We start from the raw sequence: 20009 nt of genomic DNA on the forward strand, positions 1-20009 counted from the left end.
AACAAAAACACAACATTTCTTTGCAAAATGTCTTTAGAAGACTCTGCCATGGCCCACATTAAAAATAAATTAAAGGAAAACGGTGCAGAATAGAGTTGGCTTTGTCAGGGGACCCCCTGAAAGGCCGGGGCCCTAAGCCAGAGCCCACTTTGCCCGTACCTTAAAACTTCTCTGTGCAAGACCCTCGTAAAGTGGTACTACATAAACCCAGGGCCTGTAAATTAAATTATACTAGTGGGTTTGCAGCACTTATAGTGCCACCCATTTAAATAGCATTTTAAACATGTATACGACATTCCTTTGCTGCCAATGTACGCAGTTTTTAACTGCCTTTTTTACTTGGAAAAATAGACCATTTACCTTTCACAAAATAAACACCTGGGTCTTGAAACAAAAAAAAGGAGAAAGGGGACTCAGAAGAATGCCTGGTTGAAGGGGGGTATTCCTTTTTAAGGATTATTTATCCCACCCACAAGAGATGGCATGCTACATCATTGGGAATCTCCTTGCACTGTGACACCTAATCATGGTGCGGGCTACAACCCCCTCACTGTTAGGGAGCAGCTCAACTGACGTTTTAAAGAGAGATGGTAGATTCGCATAGTGAGCCAACAAGTGGTGAGGTAAGCAGTGCGTGCAAGTGGTAGTGATTAAAACTGACTGCAGAGTGTGCAAATGACTATTAGTGCACACCTTGGTCAGAGTTACAAAAAAGACACAACTGGAATCAATTAGTTCTGCATCTTTGTGTCACAAAAAGAAGTCAACATGTTTCGGCCATTTTAACCTCAGCAGAGGTGTATTAGCTTTCTTCAGGACCTGTGAATGAAGTGTTACTGCTGAAGGAAGTGTTAAGAATTACATAACCAGACAGTGGTCCATTGTCATATCCAACACGGATCCACTGTTAGTCAACCTGTAGAGAAATTAAAAAATAACTAGGTATTAATTCAGATACATGTGGCAATGCTCATATTGGGCCAGCATTTACCACAATACATGTGGAGGGCCAAAGCAGTTTTAGCATTCATACTTGATTCACCCCATAGGTGGCGAATTCCTGATAGCCTGAAGCAAGTATTATGAAATCTTTCACATCTAGGCGTTTATTCGCAATACTGAACACAATTGGGCTTAACCATAGTCGTTGGGCGCGGTGCTGCAGCTCAGTAACCCCGGCCGGGGGATCAGCGTACACTCTTTACTATAGTGGGAACATAGAGGAGAGTAGGATGATGGAAGAAAAGGCTCTCAGGTACTGAGAGATTTGATTTGTTGCCAAAATTGGTGTATAGGCGTAAGGGCAATATAACGTTGCCGTATTAGAAGGAAAAGCCTTTTATGCAGAAGGTCAATTTGTGAGGCATGGGAGAAAGACATTTTTAATATGATGATAAATAACCCATGTTGAGTAGACAGTGCAAACCAGAAGGGGCGAGAATGGTGTCACCGTGCAGCATTGACCCATGGACTGTTGTGTCATCACAGTACTGAAACAAAGTTCTGTAGACCAGACAAATGGCCTAATTGGGTGCACCACCTCATAACTTATCACAATGCTCGTTAGCCAAGATCGGGAAAAAGACCATAAATGAACTTCCCTACAAGGTGCGTCGTGATAGATGCAGTCCTGTGCGCACGAGGTGGGGACAGGCAACATATTTGTAAAGATACCAGGTGCTGTAAAAAAGAAGGTACAAAAACGAATGTAGCATACCAGAGTGGGGCTGGAGGCCAAGACTTGTAAGGCTACCGGAGCATACTGATGGGATGCACCTGTTCCAGTAAAGAAACAATTATAAAAGTAAATACACAGTAAGTAAAGGAGGCTGGGAGGGCACAAAACAGGACAATTGATGGAGGTCAAACAGTAGTGTGCTGCTGTGCTGGTCAGCCATGGACTAGTGAGGATGCCGGCAATGCAAAAAAACACACACTTGCCATGCATAGCAGCGTCAGCCAGTGCGTGAAACACTAAATACAGCCCAGGGCATAAGTCGGGGTTACACACTGGTGGTCGGGGTTACACACTGGTGGATGCCGTCCGCCCACTTTTTGTACAGGGTGGACGATATCCACCTTGACAAGAAATAGGGCACCACTGAAAAAGATGCTGAATTCGTCCCGGTGTAACTTCCAAACACGGGAACACTTTCAGCAGCGCCTGCGCGTTTTTATCTGCTTTCGATCTGCAACAACGTGCAGGTGGGTTCGGGACGAGGCTCTCTTATTTCTGACCCCTTCTGGGCCCATAACAAAGGCCGAATCTGAGGGGGCATCAGACCTCCTTTTGTTGAAGTCTCCTGGCTGGCAGCAGTCAGGGGCCTCACACCTAGAAGCAAATGCAGCAGATGGGAAACAAAGGCTCACACCTTGTTAACACTTCACACATGCTTAAGAGAGGCCGCTTTTCACTTTGTTCAGTCCCTGTTTACGAGATATGCATGCACTGTAAGAACTTCATATGTGTTGATTTGCCCAGTATTTGCACAAAATAAATAGTATTTATATAAGCGCACACTACCCCTGTGGAGGCGATGTGATAATTTAAATATCACAATTTTTTCTTTTACAGCACTATGGGTACAGGAAGTTTACGCAGACAAAAGGCAACATTGTTTAATGTGTAGCTTGCAAAAGTGTGAATCTTCTGCCTAAATCAGGAGGGTTTCTTTGTATAATTGAACTACACTCAAATTTACTCATGATAGACCTGCTAAACATATATGTGAGGGCTTAAGATCTGATGTCACTTCTTGTGATGCCACTTCCTGTGATGTCACATGCCTCACGCCCTGCGATGTCACGCGCAGTGATGTCACGCGCCGTGATGCCACTTGCATACTGATTAATTAGGTTAGTCCCCCCACTTCTTTTTTTAGGACTTGTACCCTGACTAAATAAATATAAAGACGTGAGTTTCAGCATTAGAGTGTGCGGTGATGCAATGGGAACCACTGGTGAAAGCGTACCATGCTACACCAGGGGATATTGAGACTAATTGAAGGGGATGGCTGCCGCCAACATTGGGACATGTTGTGCGGAGGGGTTGGTCAAAGGAGCGAGCTCTACTAATAGAAGTCACTCAGGGATGGGGATGTGCCGCCAGTAATAAGCATGCCGTGCTGACATAAGTCATAAGAGGAGAGGAGTATGAAATGGAGGTCACTGCCTGCGATGAGGCATGTCATGCAGGTGCAGCCATACTGTGCCATTCAGCAAAGAGCGAAATACAGCATGCACTGCTCCTAAGTATTGCTCACCTTATTAGACGACCCAACGTCCAACCATCCGCTGCTGGCTGTGAAGACACTGGTGGTAGTTCAGAGCTGCTTCTATGTGAAGAAAGGGGTGGTAGAGCAATGCATGGTCCGCAACACATCACAAGGGAATCATGGGAGGTGCACTTCTAATAAAGGCACCTGGTAATAAGCGGGGATCTTGACTGGGAACCATGGGATATGACTTGTAGTACTGCTTGGTGGTTCTGTGGACCAGCTGGAATCAAAATGAAAAGTAATGTGCTGCACTGGCAAATCACAAGCTTCTCAGTGCAAAGAGAAGCATGGCATATATACTCAGGTATGTATCGCAGTCGGTGGGCATTATCAGAAAAGAGTACTGAAAAGAATGAATTCTGTGACACCTGTTTTGACTTGCTGGTCAGGTAGAAGAGGGAAAAGAGCCCATAAACCAAATGGGACAGATGATCCAAGATTAATAGGAGGTCATAATCAGGGCTACTGAAATTATGTGATTGTGCGGCAGTGGTGATTTTTGCATAATTTTACATTTCCCGCATTTGCCACCTAATCCATCATCTGCTGTATAATCTGCAGATTTTAACCCCAAAAAGTTATGTTTCTAGCGCAAGTTGTTCAAAAGTTATTAAAAACACAGTGACAAGTGTTGCAGCGCAGAAGACAGCCCTTTGCAAATGTTGACTGGTTAACTTTCTGTAGCTTCTTGCTATTTTTAGTTGTTAAACTGATACAAATGAGTTTCAACTAATGCCCAGAAAGTCTTAACAAGTTTTAAAATGACAAAAAATGAAGCAATACTATTTAAAAAATGTGCTACATAATGCTTTATAATTTGCCTTTTCTTGCCGCATGACGTACTCAACCCTGCTGCATAATGTGGCCCTCCTTTGCCGCCTAATTCCAGTGGCCCTTGTCATCATCGACTGACTACAGTTCTTGTCAGAAAACCAGATTTGTGATGCTAGAGAAGAATACTATTATTATTCTTATGTCTGGAGTGCGTAATGGCATAGTGTGATGAAGATTCCTGGAATAGAAGTCCAAAGCATTTAATCATTTAGCCCCTGGATATGGTTCCGCAATATAAATATTCATTTATGTTCCTTCTGAAAGAGGTATTGCGAAAGGTTCTGAACAGAGACCGTGGGGGGTAGGCTTCAATGACGGCCAGTGCAGGTAAGGGCGGTGGGTCGGTGGGGCCAGGGCTGGACTGGGAACTGAAAGCCGCCCTGGCAAATTTTTCCAGACCCGCCCCCATCCGGTGCGTAGCGAGCGAACGCTGCGAGCAAGCCCGTACAGTTTGGGGGGTTCTCCCCCCAGGAAAATTTTGGAAAAACACACATCAAAATGGTGCATTTTGCAGCACATTTTCCATTACAAATTTAAGTGTATTAACTTTTAAAGCATAGCAAATAGTACATGATGACCTTAAAGAGCACCTGGTTATCCAGTCATTATGACTACAATTAAGGCAGGTCAAGTGCCTCAGTGCCTGCCTGGTCACGAGGGGGGGTGGTGGTAGACAGTGGGTGTGGCGCCAAAATAAGTGTATGCGGGCCGCAGCCTGCACGCACACGCACAGTGCAGTAGCTGGGTGGACTGGTATGGTAACTTGGGTTGAATTTAGTAGTGCATGTGTGAGGGACATGCACTACTACATTGAACCCAACTACTGCACCGCAGCACCTTTGTTTGTCTCTGTGGGTAAAAAGCACCACTGCCATTCATGAGTGAGAGGTCACCTCACCAATGGCAGTTGTGCTTTTTCTCCACAGAGCAGAGGCCAGAGTGCACACTGCACTGTGCATAGCTTCCAAGGTTTCAGATTGCTATGTGTGACATTTTCATGAATTCCGTGTAATTATCTGTGAAATTCAATGACAATGAGTGACACTTTCTCGTGAGCAAAAATCAAGCAATAAACATGAGGGAAACATATAAATATCTGAAATTGCACTTATTTGAGCAACCAGAAACTCTAAGATCTTAAACTGTTGCACTAGTGCTGCTGGGAAATTCCATCTGTAACTGGCTCTGCGTGAGTCTGCGATTGCACCAAGCAACCCACCCACTGCTATAGTGGTCTCAAAAGAACAGAATATAAAAAAGTGGCAGTGGTCTGAAAATACAGACAATTAGAGCTTGTATGATAACGGCTGTAGTTAGTGGAGCACTGTAAAGCTATGCAGACCAATATTTTGTCAAATTGCCAAGATTTCACTTCTGAAATGGACTGAAAAGTGCCCAGATGCATTTTAGCTTCCAGTACAGCGCTATAAAATGTTCACAAATAAATACAGTCAATAAAAGTGTATCATAATCATTATGTGAAATCTTAATTCTAAATAAAACATTAATGTGAAATAGGGCAGCACAAGAAGTTCAGGCAAAAAGCTAACAGCAACTGGTGGCACTGTGGTTTGTGTTTTAGTGCTTACGCCATAGCATAGCTGCCAAGGTTTCATATTGCTTATGTGTGACATTTTCTTAAAATCAATGTAATTAGGTGACATTTCACCGCCTATGAGTGACACTTTATTGCGAGCGAAATCAAGCAATGAAGAGGAGGGAAACATATAAATATTCGATTTTACACCCATTTGATCAACAAGAAACTCTAAGAAGATGTTAAAACTGCTGCATAGCACCAGAAATGGAAGAGCACTAACCAGAGACAGACTGCATGACTGCAGTTCGCAGTAACAGAGGGCAGACGGGCACTGCAGCAGCTCAGAATATGATCTCATTGATCTGATCATTCATAGCCACACACTAGCCTAAAAGCTGAGTTTTTAGCATAGCAGCCACATTTTCAGATTGCTTATGTGTGAGATTTCCATGGTTTTAGTGTACTTGTGAGTGACATTCTACTGCCTAATGAATGGCAAAATCAGTGGCACTTTCTCCCCAGTAGAAATAAGCAATGAAGTCCATATTGAGAGTTACATATCACAAATTACTCACCTTTTGGGCAATGAGGAGCTCTACCAGACAATATTCTCCATTTTAACACCTTTAACAGCCAATCAGAAATAGCCTGACCCACTCAGTGCATCCTGACTTCATTGACCGGATCAGAAACAGCCAGGGCCAGTCCAGTGTGTTGGAACCCTTCCAGCAAAATTACCCCTGCTCAATGAACTCTAGCCCCCTTACCTCCGTCAGATACATCCCAGCCATCTGAATTTCATTCTAGCTCATTTGTACCCACCAGAACTAGTGTGACCCTGCCCAGTGCATTCTAAACCGTGCAACCCTCAACACAACCATCCTGGCCCTGCCCCCATCTAGTAGCCTTTTCCCAGTATGATTTAGGCAGACCTGCCCGGTGCATGCAAACACCATATCTATGCAACCCAGTCAGTTTAGGCAAATCTGTCCCCAGATACAGCAACGCAACCAGAACCAGTCTATAGAGCTGGTACTTGGCTGTTTTTAAATCTGGCTGATTACAATTTTAATGTCTCAGCACACGAATCACAAAAAGTTGGTGTTTTTTCCCTTCTTATCAGTTCACATTTAAAACAGCAAACATACGAATAAAAGCACTTTAAAATGTGTGGAGGAGCTGCTTTGATGGTCCGTGACTAATAAAGTAATAAAAGGCAGAAAGTCAGTGTTAAAAAGGAAAACAAACTATTTGTACAGAGTCCTGTTTATCATGTCTAGGCTTTTGGAGAACCTTCCAACATTAGAAAGTGCCAGTATCATTCCCTGGGTAAGGTGGCAGCCATACTGGTCTATCCCTCACCACCATATCCCATTCACAGCACAACTCACCGGTGACAAGTGCCCCTCATTGCCTAACTGACAGGATGAGCGTCAGCGTGTCCTCATTGGTCCGGGCTGGGGGCGACCGGACGGTGCTCTTCTGTGCTGAATATATATATATATTTTTTTCAGGCTTAATGCATTTTTATTTTGAAGTTAGTGCTGTGTTTGTATTTTGCTCGCACTGTCTGATTCCACCACCCCAACCCACCCTCCACCCGCTGTGTGTTTTTGCTCAGTGCACAGGAGTTGGTGAATGCAGTGATCAGAGAATGGGCTTAAAGCATTTTTACTTTTGAAGTTATTACTTTGAGACCCAGCCTTACCTGCCTTCAGCTGCTTGAATAGATCCCTCAGAGCATAGCACTTACCCTCTCTCATCCCGATAACCACTGTCCTCAAGAAGAACCCTGCCCCTTGCGCCTCCGGCAGGATGTGGAACTTTTGGTTTGTGCTGCTGAAAACTAGTCAATTGACCCGTCCTCCTGATTTTGGAAAATCCAGTGCTTTACCACGATTCACATGATTGCCCAAGCACTAGTTAGCCTCTTCCAGCATGCTGAGATCACTGTGCTTGACTCACACTAGTAATCTGTAGAAGATGCACCTGAAAGCAACAGCGCCTCCCCATGAGATCTATGCTGTACTATGGACTTTCACATTCGTCCAACAAGAGTTGGGGCCATGAAGCACTATAAAGCAAATAACCCCTTTACCCCTTGCCAGCTTTGAGATTAAAAACCGTACTTCACTGACTTGGATGGAACGAGAGGCACTGATTGTAAAACATACACAGCAGCTACAGATGCTGAAAGAAGTGATTTTCACAACAGTCCTTAGAGTAAAATTGCTCCCATTCTGGATGCATATGGCTTGATGTTTTCATACATATGGGTCCATCACATTTGAAGGTTGATGGGGTTTGAACCCGGTTTTGACGTTTTTGTATTTTTTGGGTGAGATGTCCTTTTAAGATAATGGAAAAAAACAATTTATTTTCAGCAAATTCTCCACATTGACAGCACTTGATTTGTTAGGCATTGCCTGGTGTTGTATACTGTATCTCATGCCCCACCGCCTGCCGTTCTTTGTCCTTCTCCTCTGACGTCGCTGCTAAGGAGAAAGAATGAAGCAGAGAATGCAGGATGACCCTGATCAATGGATTGCAAGACCGCTTACACAATATCCAGTGCCATCTTTGATACTTACTAGTTCTCTCAGCACTACCATGACTGGCAGCCCAGACCAACCTAAACAACCCGTACCTAAAAAGAAAAGTGCCTTTAACTAGGGTAACAACACACAAGCTAAACAAAAGGGCTTTCAGACCCAGACTAGGTACCTCCAATCCAGATTCTGTGCTGAATATTGCAGAGAGTGAGTCCAGGCTGCCTTACTTTAGAGCCTACAGTGATCGGTCCGTTGCTGCTAAAAGAAGGCTGCCCTGCCACCCACCACATTAGACCTCACACTGTGTGTGAGAACTGGGAGTGACCCCGAATGTAGGTTGAGAGCACGCACAGTACTCCAACAGCGACGCTCGAATGCACCTCCTCGAATGTGTGATTTCTGGCTGAGTTTTTGTCATATGGATCAGTAAAATACTAATTCCCCAGGATGCAAACACCTAAGCAGATGGGGTATAGTGCTGCCCCTCCAACCAGGGTTGGATTGGGATTAAAAATCGGCCCGGGCACGCATAAAAAAATCGGCTCACATTTGCATAATGCCGTCCCTCCATTTACTGCTTTCAGAGTAATTTTACATAAAAAGGGGGGTGGGGGAGTAAAGAAAAGGCACGCATCAGTTTACACTAGTGAAGCACACCTGAAAACAAGTGAGGCCACTTCGGCTCAGGCCCCCTGCCCCACTTATTTTGCCTACATTAATGGGAGGCCCAGGGAAAGAAAAGGTGTGACACCTCTACCTGTTGCTGCTATATGAGAGGTAACGAGCGCCCATCTCCCTCCAGAAAGGCCACTCAGACACCCACTGGGCCGCTGGCGGTATAGTTCAACAACAGAGACACCACCCAAATCGGCCCCCAGGCCGCTCAAAAGCAGCCCTCAGCTGGAACTCGGACCCAGGCCCCTCGGGCATTGCCCGAATGCCCCCGTTACCAATCTGACGCTGCCTTCAACTGTCTTTTATTTGTTTTATTGAAATGTGTTCGTCTTACATTAGGAACATTTCAGTGTGAATATTTTGAGGCGCCCCAGACATGTCAGGAGGTCGCTCCTGCCTATACCTTTTGTTTAATCCCGGCCTGACCCGGCCTACAGTGCCAATGCCATGATGAATCTGATGATTGCAAATGCCATTTTCAAAAATACAAACAACATTAGTGATTCACCTGCGACGGGGGCGGCAGATAGTCAGCAGCAGGGAGGGACAGGCAGGCAGGTGCTAGAAATAATTAAATTATGGGGTTCCTGAGCCTCCTCACTCAGTCACTGGCTTAGATATTCTGGAATGCTCTTCTCGACCTGGCCTCACGTCACTCGCACTTTTTAGTACGCAAACTCCAATGCGCATGTCACCACCACCAGCCGCCCCTCACTAAGGTGGGTGAACTGAGACCGGGCAGACAGACTCGGCGGCAGAGACTGCGCGTGACCCACTCCCTATTAAATGGTGCACAGACATGCTCCCAATGCATTATTATACAGATGATAATGATTGTGAAAGATCCAGAGATAGGGCTTTTTTTTGCCTATGCACGGAGCGAGTGAACTTCTCAGATTTATTTTATCTGACTACCGCCGGACAAAAAATCGCCCCCAGCAACAAAACCGGCCCCCTGCCAAAAAACGGCCCCCACCCCTGGCAGCCTACCGGGGGATTGCACGGTGCCCGGCATTGCCAGTCCGGCCCTGGATGGCGCAGTAGGGCGCGAGGGTGGGGGAGTTGACAGATGACAATGAGGGAAAATAAGATTAAAAAGAAGAAAAACACCTAAACTCAACAAAGAAACAGTAGCTTTGTGCTATAGTGAAGGGGACAGAGCTGGCCAAATGCTGGCCAGATTACTTTGTTGCGAGACTATATCACTGAACTGCTGGATGACCAGCAAATTTTGAATTCCAATCCGGATGGCCTTAAACACACCATGACAACCTTCTATACAAATCTCTATATACCGTTAAACTGGAAAAGTACCTCGTTTCCTTTCAATTACTATGGCTTGTGAATACTCACTTGCAGTATCCCAACATCCACTTGGTAGAGTACATCGCACAAACTATACAGAGTATGCATGGTGACAAGGCACCAGGGTTTCATGGCCTCACTCTGTCCTTCTGCAAGAAGTATTCTCAGATCCTTGCCTTACATCTGCTGGCTGTCTATGAGGAAGCAACTTCAAGCAGGAAGCCTACCCCCTACATTACACAAAGCGGTAATCGTGACCATTCTGAAACCGGTAAAGCAGCCCAATCATTATAACTCCTACCATCTACTATCAATGATTCTTTTTTACAACAAAATTCTTTCAACCCGTCTAACACTATTGTTACCTGATATCATCCGTCCTTAACAGTCGGGGTTTATACCTGGACGTAACACATCGCATAATCTATGCATGATTTTTGTTCTCTTGCACTCCATTTATCCTCATCTCAAGGCGGCATCAGTTCTACTTGACGCCACCACTTGACTCCTTGGAGTGGTCCTTCTTGTTCCAATTGCTGAAGCATGTGGGACCTAGCCCTCACTTTGTCAGGTGGATTAAACGTCTTTACACATCACCATGTGTAGAGTGCATATAAATGGTGAAATTACCGCCTCCTTCCTTGTGACCATGGGCACCAGAGAAGGATATACCCTGATGGGGAGCATGGGCCAGCCCACAATTTAGGAATATGGTTCAGCAGAGACACTGAAGACATTTGGAGGGCTTGAGGGCCGTTGCATTTCTCTAGGGCCGTGTGCTAATCTGGACCCACCTGCCCTCATCGATGACAGGGAGAATGCTATTGCCAAAATGCTAATTCTCCCCAAGTTCCTCTATCTTTTCATTAATATTCCCAGCACACTTTTTTCGTAGACTCCGCACATACCATGTCACAGCCTGGGTCGGGAAATAACTGAGGATCATATAGGAGACATTGACTCTCCCATTTGAACAGGGTGGAATATGAGCCCCGACATGGAACTTTATTAGCACTGTGCGGGTCTGTTGGCTTTGTCGCCTAATCCATCCACTCTAGGGGCCGTTTCCACCCTCATGGTCACTGGTTCAAATCCCTGTGGGTCCAGCCAGCCTTTTATCCTTCTCAGGTCAATACAATGAGTGCCATTGAGTTGAGTAACAATACACATATGTTATTCAGCGCCAAGATAACCTTGAGTGAATATGCGCTTTAAAAATCACATGTTATGTGCGCAAGTGCACTTTGAACACTATTGGCTATACCCACCTCCAATTCAGCCACACTTAGCCATTAAGTCAGACAACAGAGCTCCCTGCCCACTACGCTATACCGTCCTATACACCTCCCTCATATGACAATCAACAGTTGCGTCTGCACAATCTGGGTGTGGGGCAGACTGAGAATACGCGCCTGCCTAAATTGCCTATATTTGACCAATATCCCCCAGAACGATCACCCACATCTCCGGTCAGTGGTAGACTCCTGAACATGCCACCTGCTCACTCGATTACGGTTATGTACGATAGGCGACCTCTACCCGGAGGAACAATTTCTCTTGATGCATTACATACTTCCTCTCCCACAACATATCCCGCTCGATATCTCCACATAATTAAGATTCCGGACTCCTCTCTAGACTCTTCATGAAACATTCCCTGCAGCCCCCCCTTACTTCATGGACTAGACATGATACTTACTAATTCATCCCCACGCAAACTTGTTACACACATCTATGCAAGCATGCAGGAGAAATCTCCCATATGCACTCCCAAAGCCTACCTGAGCCTGGAGATTGACCTTGATCCGCTTCTTATCATGGCACAATGGTATTACTTCTACAGGCGTACACAAGCTCTCTCTCCCACCTGTAGACTGCACCTGATGCACGTTAAATTCCTCCACCAAATGTACCTCATTATTGCTCAGATGTATCGTATGGACTCATCTGAGGGTGCAATGGGCTGCAGATGCTGGCTGATAATGCTTCTTTTTTCCACCTAACATGGGAATGCCCTGCAATAGCTAGTTTCTGGATGAATATCTATGATGCTAGACCTTGCTGATAGCCCTCTTGGACTATGTTAAGGATGTTACTAACTAAGTCAGTCACCTATCTGCTGCTAATAGCTAAATGCAGAGTTGAAATGCACTGAGGCCGCGGCCTGCACCTCGTCTGGATAGTTGGGTGCAGAATGTAACCTATTGCCATAAACAACTCACTGCATTCTTGGAGCTGAGGCTCCAGGGCTCCTGCCCGGTAGATATTTGGAGTCCCTTCACTGCTTATCCCACCAGGACTCCAGCTCCTTCAACCCCCCCACTCAAATAAGAAGCTAATTGTATTGCACCCTGATCCGGACACACCTAGCTGCCTGCTTGCCCACCTTGAGGATTCATGGGTAGCATATGCCCAGTGCACCACAGTGTCAAAATCACCTGGACCCAGAGGCTTTGTATAAACACACATTGAAAGCATTGTGTGACTGATGTCTTACAATATGTCACTGCAGATGGATTTACTGCATTGTTACCTTCTCTTGATTCCATGTGCTATCAGATGCCATTGCTTAGCTCTTCTTGTTCTTCTCTTCTCCCCTACTTTTGCTCCGCACCTCCACCTCCGTTTCCTTGCTGTGTTTGCCATGGCAAATGTACTTCAATGAAAACAAAATTGGACATATACTTTTAACTTTTACCAGCCCTTTTAGTGAAAAACTCTTAAATGTGTTTTTCACTACCCCAAGGCTTACCTTTCCATAGGATAACCTTGGTTTACGTTAGTACATTTAATAAGTGTTAGCACATTTTGAGTTAGTTTTCTGAAAATTTGCAATTCAAAACCCTCCTTATTGCTAAAGTTGGATTTTAAGTCACAATTCTAAAAATACTACTTTTAGATAGTTGGCATATTCTTGCCCTAAGCAAACACAAGGAGATGATGGACGGAGTGCTGAAACTTTTTAGACACTCACTCACAGTCACAGATCTGGACTTAATCCACCACAGTTCAGATCCAGCCATATGCAAATCAGTCTTGACCCTGTCCCGCATGGGAACAGACCAGCCTGCACTGTCAAGCCAGGTAACAAGCATACTGTTCGCCTAATTCAAGCTAGCCTGGCTGATGAGGGGCGTTACCCCAAAACCAGCCCCAGGATGCTTGTTCTCGGTTCAGGGAAGACCTGGCTTGGCAGTTCGGGCTAGACTGTTCCCATGAGGCACAAGGTCAAGACTGGTTTGCAAATAGCTGTGTCTGAACTGAGGTGGCGAAGTGAGCTAAAGAACGATGATTGATTAAACCCATATCTGTGAGTGGGGGCTGTGAGTGGGGGTGAGTGTCTGAAAAGTTTCAGTGCTCTGTCCATTATCTCCTTGTGTTTGCTATATTCTTTTCCTAACCATTTGTTGCCTGCCGTCTATATCCTGGGTCACATGACTATGTGTAACTGGCATTAGGTCTTTGTCTATTACTCCCAGACAGTGAGACTAAGGGGAACTAGGTGGTGGCAGGATGGGCCATCTCTGAAATGATACGGGCGGAGCTGTCACCTACCACAGTTGCACATCACAAAGACTCTGGGCACACTCAAAAAGGATTTCACACTAGTTTTTTGTGCCCCAAGGCAAGGATAAATAGTGGACCCTCAGACTGAACACTTCAGTACACTTCTGGAACTGTGGAAGACTGAAAAGAAGGACTGCTGTGCTGCTCTGCTGCAAGAAAGACTGCTAATCTGCTGCCCTGCTACCCGGCAGCCTGAGTGAGAAGGATCACATCTGCATCTTAAACCCAGGACCAACAGAGTGCTCAGAGTGCTAGTTGGCTGGTCTCCCGATCAGAGCCTCAGAGACAGAAAAGGATCCAACTGCCTTAAAGAAACAGGGCGCTGATCAAAACATTTTTAAGAATTTTAGGCCAATTTTAAAGCTACCCTCTGGCAAAAATCATTTAACAACATGTATGACAATCCTTTACGCGCTACCTGGAGTCCAATACGCTTTTTGAGCACAATCAGGCAGGGTTCAGAGCCCATCACAGCATGGAATTGGTCATGCTTTCCGTGCTGGATGATCTGAGAATTAGGGCAGACAAAAAAGTGCCATGTGCTCTGGTTCTACTAGACCTATCCGCGGCTTTCGACACTGTTGATCATCGCCAACTACTAACCCGGATTAGTGATTTAGGGATACAGGGCACGCTCTGGCCTGGTTGACCTAATTTCTGAGAGATCTGTCACAGCGAGTCCAATTAGGAGAGCTGGTGTCCAATCCAGCCTCGCTGGGGTGCGGTGTACCCCAGGGCTCAGCTCTGTCTCCCCTGCTTTTCAATGCATATCTGCAGCCTTTAATTGCAGCACTGAATCAGTTGGATTGTAGAGTTTATAACTATGCCGATGACACCCAAATTTTGATTCAGATCGATCATTCACCTGGTGCCTACCTGAGAATGCAAGACATTCTCAAATTCACCATCAACTGGATGTCGGCAAACTTGCTTAAAATCAAGCCTGAGAAAACAGAGGTTCTAGCGGTTACCACTACCTTAAACCCTTGGAATAATCTGTTCTGGCCTGCAGAACTGGGGCCCTTCCCTGAAGATTGATGCCTCACTGTCCTTGACACAGCAAGTATTGGCGGTGGTCGGTGCCTCTCTGTCTCTGATGCTTTAGCTTCGGAAACTGTCTCCTCTTCTGTCTTTCAGTAAACTTAGACTGGCAGTTTCTTCTCTGATTCCATCTCGTCTCGATTATGTGAACGATCTATATCTTGGGCTGCCATAAAATCTGCTGTCTAGGCTTCAGGTGGTAATGAATGATGCAGCGCGACTAATTTTTAAGAAACCCAGACATACTCATGTCACCCCCCTACTGCAGAACCTACATTGGCTCCCAATTCTGCAAAGAACTAAATTTAAAAGTCTCTGCATTGTGCACAAGGCCGTTCACGGCTCAGCCTCTAGTTACATCAAGGGCCGACTGATTAACTATTGCCCGAGTAGGTCGGCAGATGCCTACCATCTTGCCTGCCCGCGGTACAATTTTTCGTTCTTGGGTGGGCGCGCATTCTCGACTGTTGCCCCTCAAACATGGAACCGTCTCCCCAGTGAACTGCGTAAGGAAACAAATCTCCTCCATTTTTAGGAAGAGTTTGAAAACGGTATTGTTCTTAGAGGCATGGGGACCAATCTGAACAGCGTACTCTGTTCTCACCTAGGTTGACGTCCGTTGACAGCGCTTAGAGACCTCTGGGTGATAATGCGCTATATAAATTCACTGTAACATAACATATAATCCTTCTCCTCGATTATGCCTACTCTGAGTCTCTTGTCTCAGAAATGGTGCTACCCCACTCCTAAACTCTTGGAAGTGGGCCGGAAGGTGCTCTGCCAGACCCGCTGTGGTTTTTTGGGCAGAACTGACGCAACATGATGAATCTCCTTGCAGCCCGCATCGAAACCGCCACTTTGAGTCAAAGCATTCCCCACACAGGGCCTGCAACTCTTCAGAGTCGCTGTTGTGTGATGCCTTCTCGATGCAAGACCTCACATCACAGCTCTGTAACTCCTCGGAACTGCCACTGTACGATGCATCCTTGATGCCACTCAGCCCCGCAGCTCCCTGGAATCACCCCTGCAAGAGGCATACTCAAAGTAGGACCTTGCATCGCAGCCTGTTGCTCATCGGAACCATTGCTGTGCAATGCAAGGTTGAGGGATCTTGCAGTGCTGTGAAAACAGGATTTAAGGTAGTTTATTCAGTGGGCCTACCTTGGTCACTGTGTCCGGCCTGTGCTCCATGATGGTCTGCCTGAACTTGTGACTTGTTTTGTGACTAGTTTACCACAGTTGGCGCTTTGTGCATTTAAGCACTGTTTTTATTTAAATCTTTAAAATTGCATATCACCAACTGTTCTGATTGGAATTTTGTTGTTTTTGTATCAAATAATTTATTGAATTTTACTTTAAGTGTGTGTGTGTATGTGTGTGTGAGAGAGAGAGTTTTCTTGTGTTGTGTTTTCATGTTATTACTGTTTGTGTGCTGCATAGATGCTTTACACATTGCCTCTAAGTGAAGACTGACTGCTTTTGTGCCAACCTACCAGAGGTTAAGTGCAGGTTGATTTGGGGTTGTGCTTGTTTTTCCCCCTGACAATAATTATAGTTGCTGCTTGAGTAGGGTTTCATCCCCTTACTCACTAACCCAATATCCTACAATGTCAATAAGTAGCATCACATTGTTTTTCTTAAAATCATATAGTATAACTGATCTCTGCTATATCCGTTCTCCTTCCTTTTGTCAAAAGAAGGATCTCATGCTCAACAAATTATGATCATTCCACTTTAGATCTTGAAGAAAACTAGTAATTTTTAGGGGAAGGTTTAGGTCTCAAAAAGCTTCTTTAAAAAACGATGTATTTATGAACAACTTGGAAAGTCTTATAGATAATGCATTTCTGTTGCACAGTGAAAACGTAGAAAACCCTTAGCTTCTCACAAGAAGTGTTTTTAGAATTTAAAGCTGGTTTTGTCAGAAAGGTTTAGGTAGAGAGATGGAAATGTAGTCTTATATTTAAGTTGGCACCTGTGGATACAAGTGGGTAGTGCACCCCAATACTTTCAAAGATCATTAGCTACTGTTGTTGCATATAAAGATAATATGGATTCCATTAAATGCTAACCTCTTAACCATTCTTTTAAGTGGCCCACTCAGTTTGTTTATTTATTTATTTTGAAGGTCTTATAGAGCGCGAAAAAGATCCTTGCGGATATCAGAGCGCTTTACATTAAATCAGAATAATTATACAAATGGATAAATGTAGGTAAGTCACATATACATAAAAACTCGTGCAAAGGGAAGCATTAGGGTAAGGATTACTAGTAGGATAAATGCAGGTAAGTCACATATACATAAAAACTTGTGCAAAGGGGAGCATTAGGGTACAAAAACAAAAACATGTCCATTGAATCAGGTCGAGGTCAGATAAAGTGACTAGAGTGTCTGGATGGACCCTTGTCGTAATAAGGATTACTAGTAAGGGTGCGATTGATCTCTGAGTTTCTATAGTCTATGATCAGCTGAATTTTGCCATGAGAATTGCTTTTACTTCCTTTTTGAACGATGCGGTGGAAGCATTCAGTCTGGTTTCTGGGGGAAGTGTATTCCATATCCTGGGCGCCATCCCAGATAAGGTTTGTTTATATGTTTTCTTCCTGTTGAATCTTTGAGGTTTCAAAAGCAGGTTTTCTGCACTTCTTGAAGATCTTGTTCCACCAGAGATCGTCAACTTCTGTGCGAGGTAGCTGGGTGTCTTGTGATGTATAGCCTTATGTGTCATGCATGCGATTTGTAGGTGAATTCTGGTTTAGAGCTTTTAAGTCTGGGGAAATATGGGAACTTCTTTTCGAACCAGTGATGAGTCTCGCTGCAGCATTTATTGAGGCTCTTGGAGGAGCTGTTGTAGCTATTGGAAGGCCACACAGAGAGACACTTCTGTATTCCACTCGAGGGATAACTAGTGCTTGTACTGCCAGCTTGAAGTAATTGGCTGGTAGAAAGGGTTTCAGCTTCCTCAGTGTGTTTATCTGGAAGTTTGCTCCCTTTATTGCATTGCTAATTTGTTTCTGCATAGTGAGGTTGCTGTCAAGAGTTATTCCCAAGGGTTTCGCTGAGTCTACAATGTTTGGTTGAACGTTGAGTGAAGTAATATGTTTGATCAAGTCTTGCATAATGGGGACTTTGGCGGGTGGAGCTATAACGAGGAATTCGGTCTTTAGAGAGTTCAATTTGAGATGGTTTTCTGCCAGCCAAGTCTGGATGTTCCTGAGCACTGTGTTAAGCACTTTAATGTCTTCTAGGGTGTGAATCTTAAGGTAGAGTTGTGTGTCGTCGGCGTACATATGATATTGCGCGTTAGACGCATGTAGCATTTCGGTGAGATGTTCCAGGAACAGGTTAAACAATGTCGGAGATAGTGAGGACCCTTGCTGGACCCCCAGCGTAACTGGTACGGGTTTGGAGAGAGTGTTGTTGACCTTGAATGTTTGCATTCGGTTATGGAGAAACAAGATAAACCAGTTTAGCACTGATCCAGATAGACCCATTCAATGTTTCAGAAGATCTATCAGATTGTCGTGTTTGACCGTATCAAAGGCTGAGGATAGTTCTAGCAGGATGAGAAGGCATGATCCGTTCTGATCGAGCATTTGTAGCGCTTCGTCAATAATGTGTGTCATGGCTGATTCAGTACTGTGTCCTGCTCTGAAGCCTGATTGGTGCTTGGTAAGAAGGTTAAAGTTATCAATATGTTTAGTCAATTGGAGGTGTACACATTTTTCGAGTAGTTTGGCCAAGGTAGGAATATTAGAGATAGGACGATAGTTGCTTAAATCAGTAGGGTTGGCTGTGGGTTTCTTTAGGATGGCTGATACCTGTCCAACTTTGAGGGAGTCTAGGATGCAGCCTTGTTGGAGGTAACTGTTAATGATTTTGGTCCAGAGAGGCAGAAGCCATGGGGTTAAGTCTTTAACAGCATTTGCCGGGAGAGGATCGGTGAGGTGATTGGCTGGCTTCAGGGCATTAAGAATCTAGCCTATGGCTCCTTCAGTGTAAGTTGCAAAGGATGACCAGGCTGCGTCGTTTTTTTAAGTCAAATTTTGAGGGGATTTGTTGTGGTGCAGCTGGGAGTGGAGGGGAGGTTTTTGTAAGAGGACAGGAGTGTAGTAATAGGTAATTTAGGATATCCTTCTTGATGTTGTCAGTCTTCTGATTAAAGAAGGCAGAGAAATCTTCACAGTTTGGTTGCGGGCGGACAATGTCTTGCAGCCATTGAGGAGCGTCCTTAGATTGGGTTCTGATTAGCTCAAAATGTTTTTGGGGCCGATTTCTTGCTTGGTCTAGTTGGTGGCTGAAAAAGTCAGCTTTCGTGCGCTTGATATTTCTATAATAAGCATTTCTCTTTTTCCTTAGTAACTTGAGGTGATTAGAAGATGGGACTGATCTCCAAATGCATTCATGAGATCTGAGAGACCGTCTATACTCATTAAGTAGACTGTTGTACCAGGGCTTAGAGTACCAACACTTCTTTTTTTGCCATTTAAAGCACTGATCTTATTGAACCTTGAGATGTGGACTAAATGGAGAATGGTATATGTTGTCCAGAGATGGTGATCTATGTCGGGGATAATGTCTGAAAACATCTATCATGATTCAAATACCTTTTCTTTATTACATTACACAGAATATGTTTTTTTAATTAACTTACCTTTATGTACTATTGTGATTTAACTCCAATGGCAGACATTTAACATTTGAATTGAACCACTCCAAATATATCAGTGTCTTGAACCTTAGTAATTAGAGTCTCCCAAACTATAAATCATTTTCCTTAATAGGCGTAATTTTTGTTGCACAATAATGTTAAGTGTTATACAATGAAAACATAATTGCGCAAACATTATGAACATTGAACTGAATCATATAATTTATATTTATAAAAAGCAGGCTAACCCTGATAAGGCGTTGAAGCACTTTATGGAGCCTAGCCCCCTGCTCCGGAACCCAAAGTTAGTGGTTAGTCCAGAGGTTATTGGTTATTGGGCTTGGTCTTGTGCTCCTAGGGAAACCATTGAATGCATTTACTCCAGTTTGTTTTTGGTACATTAATGAATTTAGTGTGATCATTAGTTGGGGCTATGTAAGAAGCAACTGGTTGATGGAATAAATAAATATTGTGTTAGGTTGTAGGGATATGGGTCCTGGCTTGCTCAGAAGCGGTCGCTCCTCACGCTCCCTGGCCATCTGGGTATCGTAGCGCTATTCTGATC

General features: G+C 44.5%; 1 protein-coding gene across 1 annotated transcript in view; it reads left to right on the forward strand.

Annotated features, from left to right (window-relative positions):
• The window catches only part of C1_1H12orf42 (chromosome 1_1 C12orf42 homolog), a 1726734-nt gene that overhangs the window by 17836 nt on the left and 1688889 nt on the right, over nucleotides 1-20009 (forward strand). The gene's annotated exons all lie outside the window — the stretch shown is intronic.

The sequence above is a fragment of the Lissotriton vulgaris genome, chromosome 1_1 (genome assembly GCF_964263255.1).
Source record: "Lissotriton vulgaris chromosome 1_1, aLisVul1.2, whole genome shotgun sequence".
NCBI classification, from domain to species: Eukaryota; Metazoa; Chordata; class Amphibia; order Caudata; family Salamandridae; genus Lissotriton; species Lissotriton vulgaris.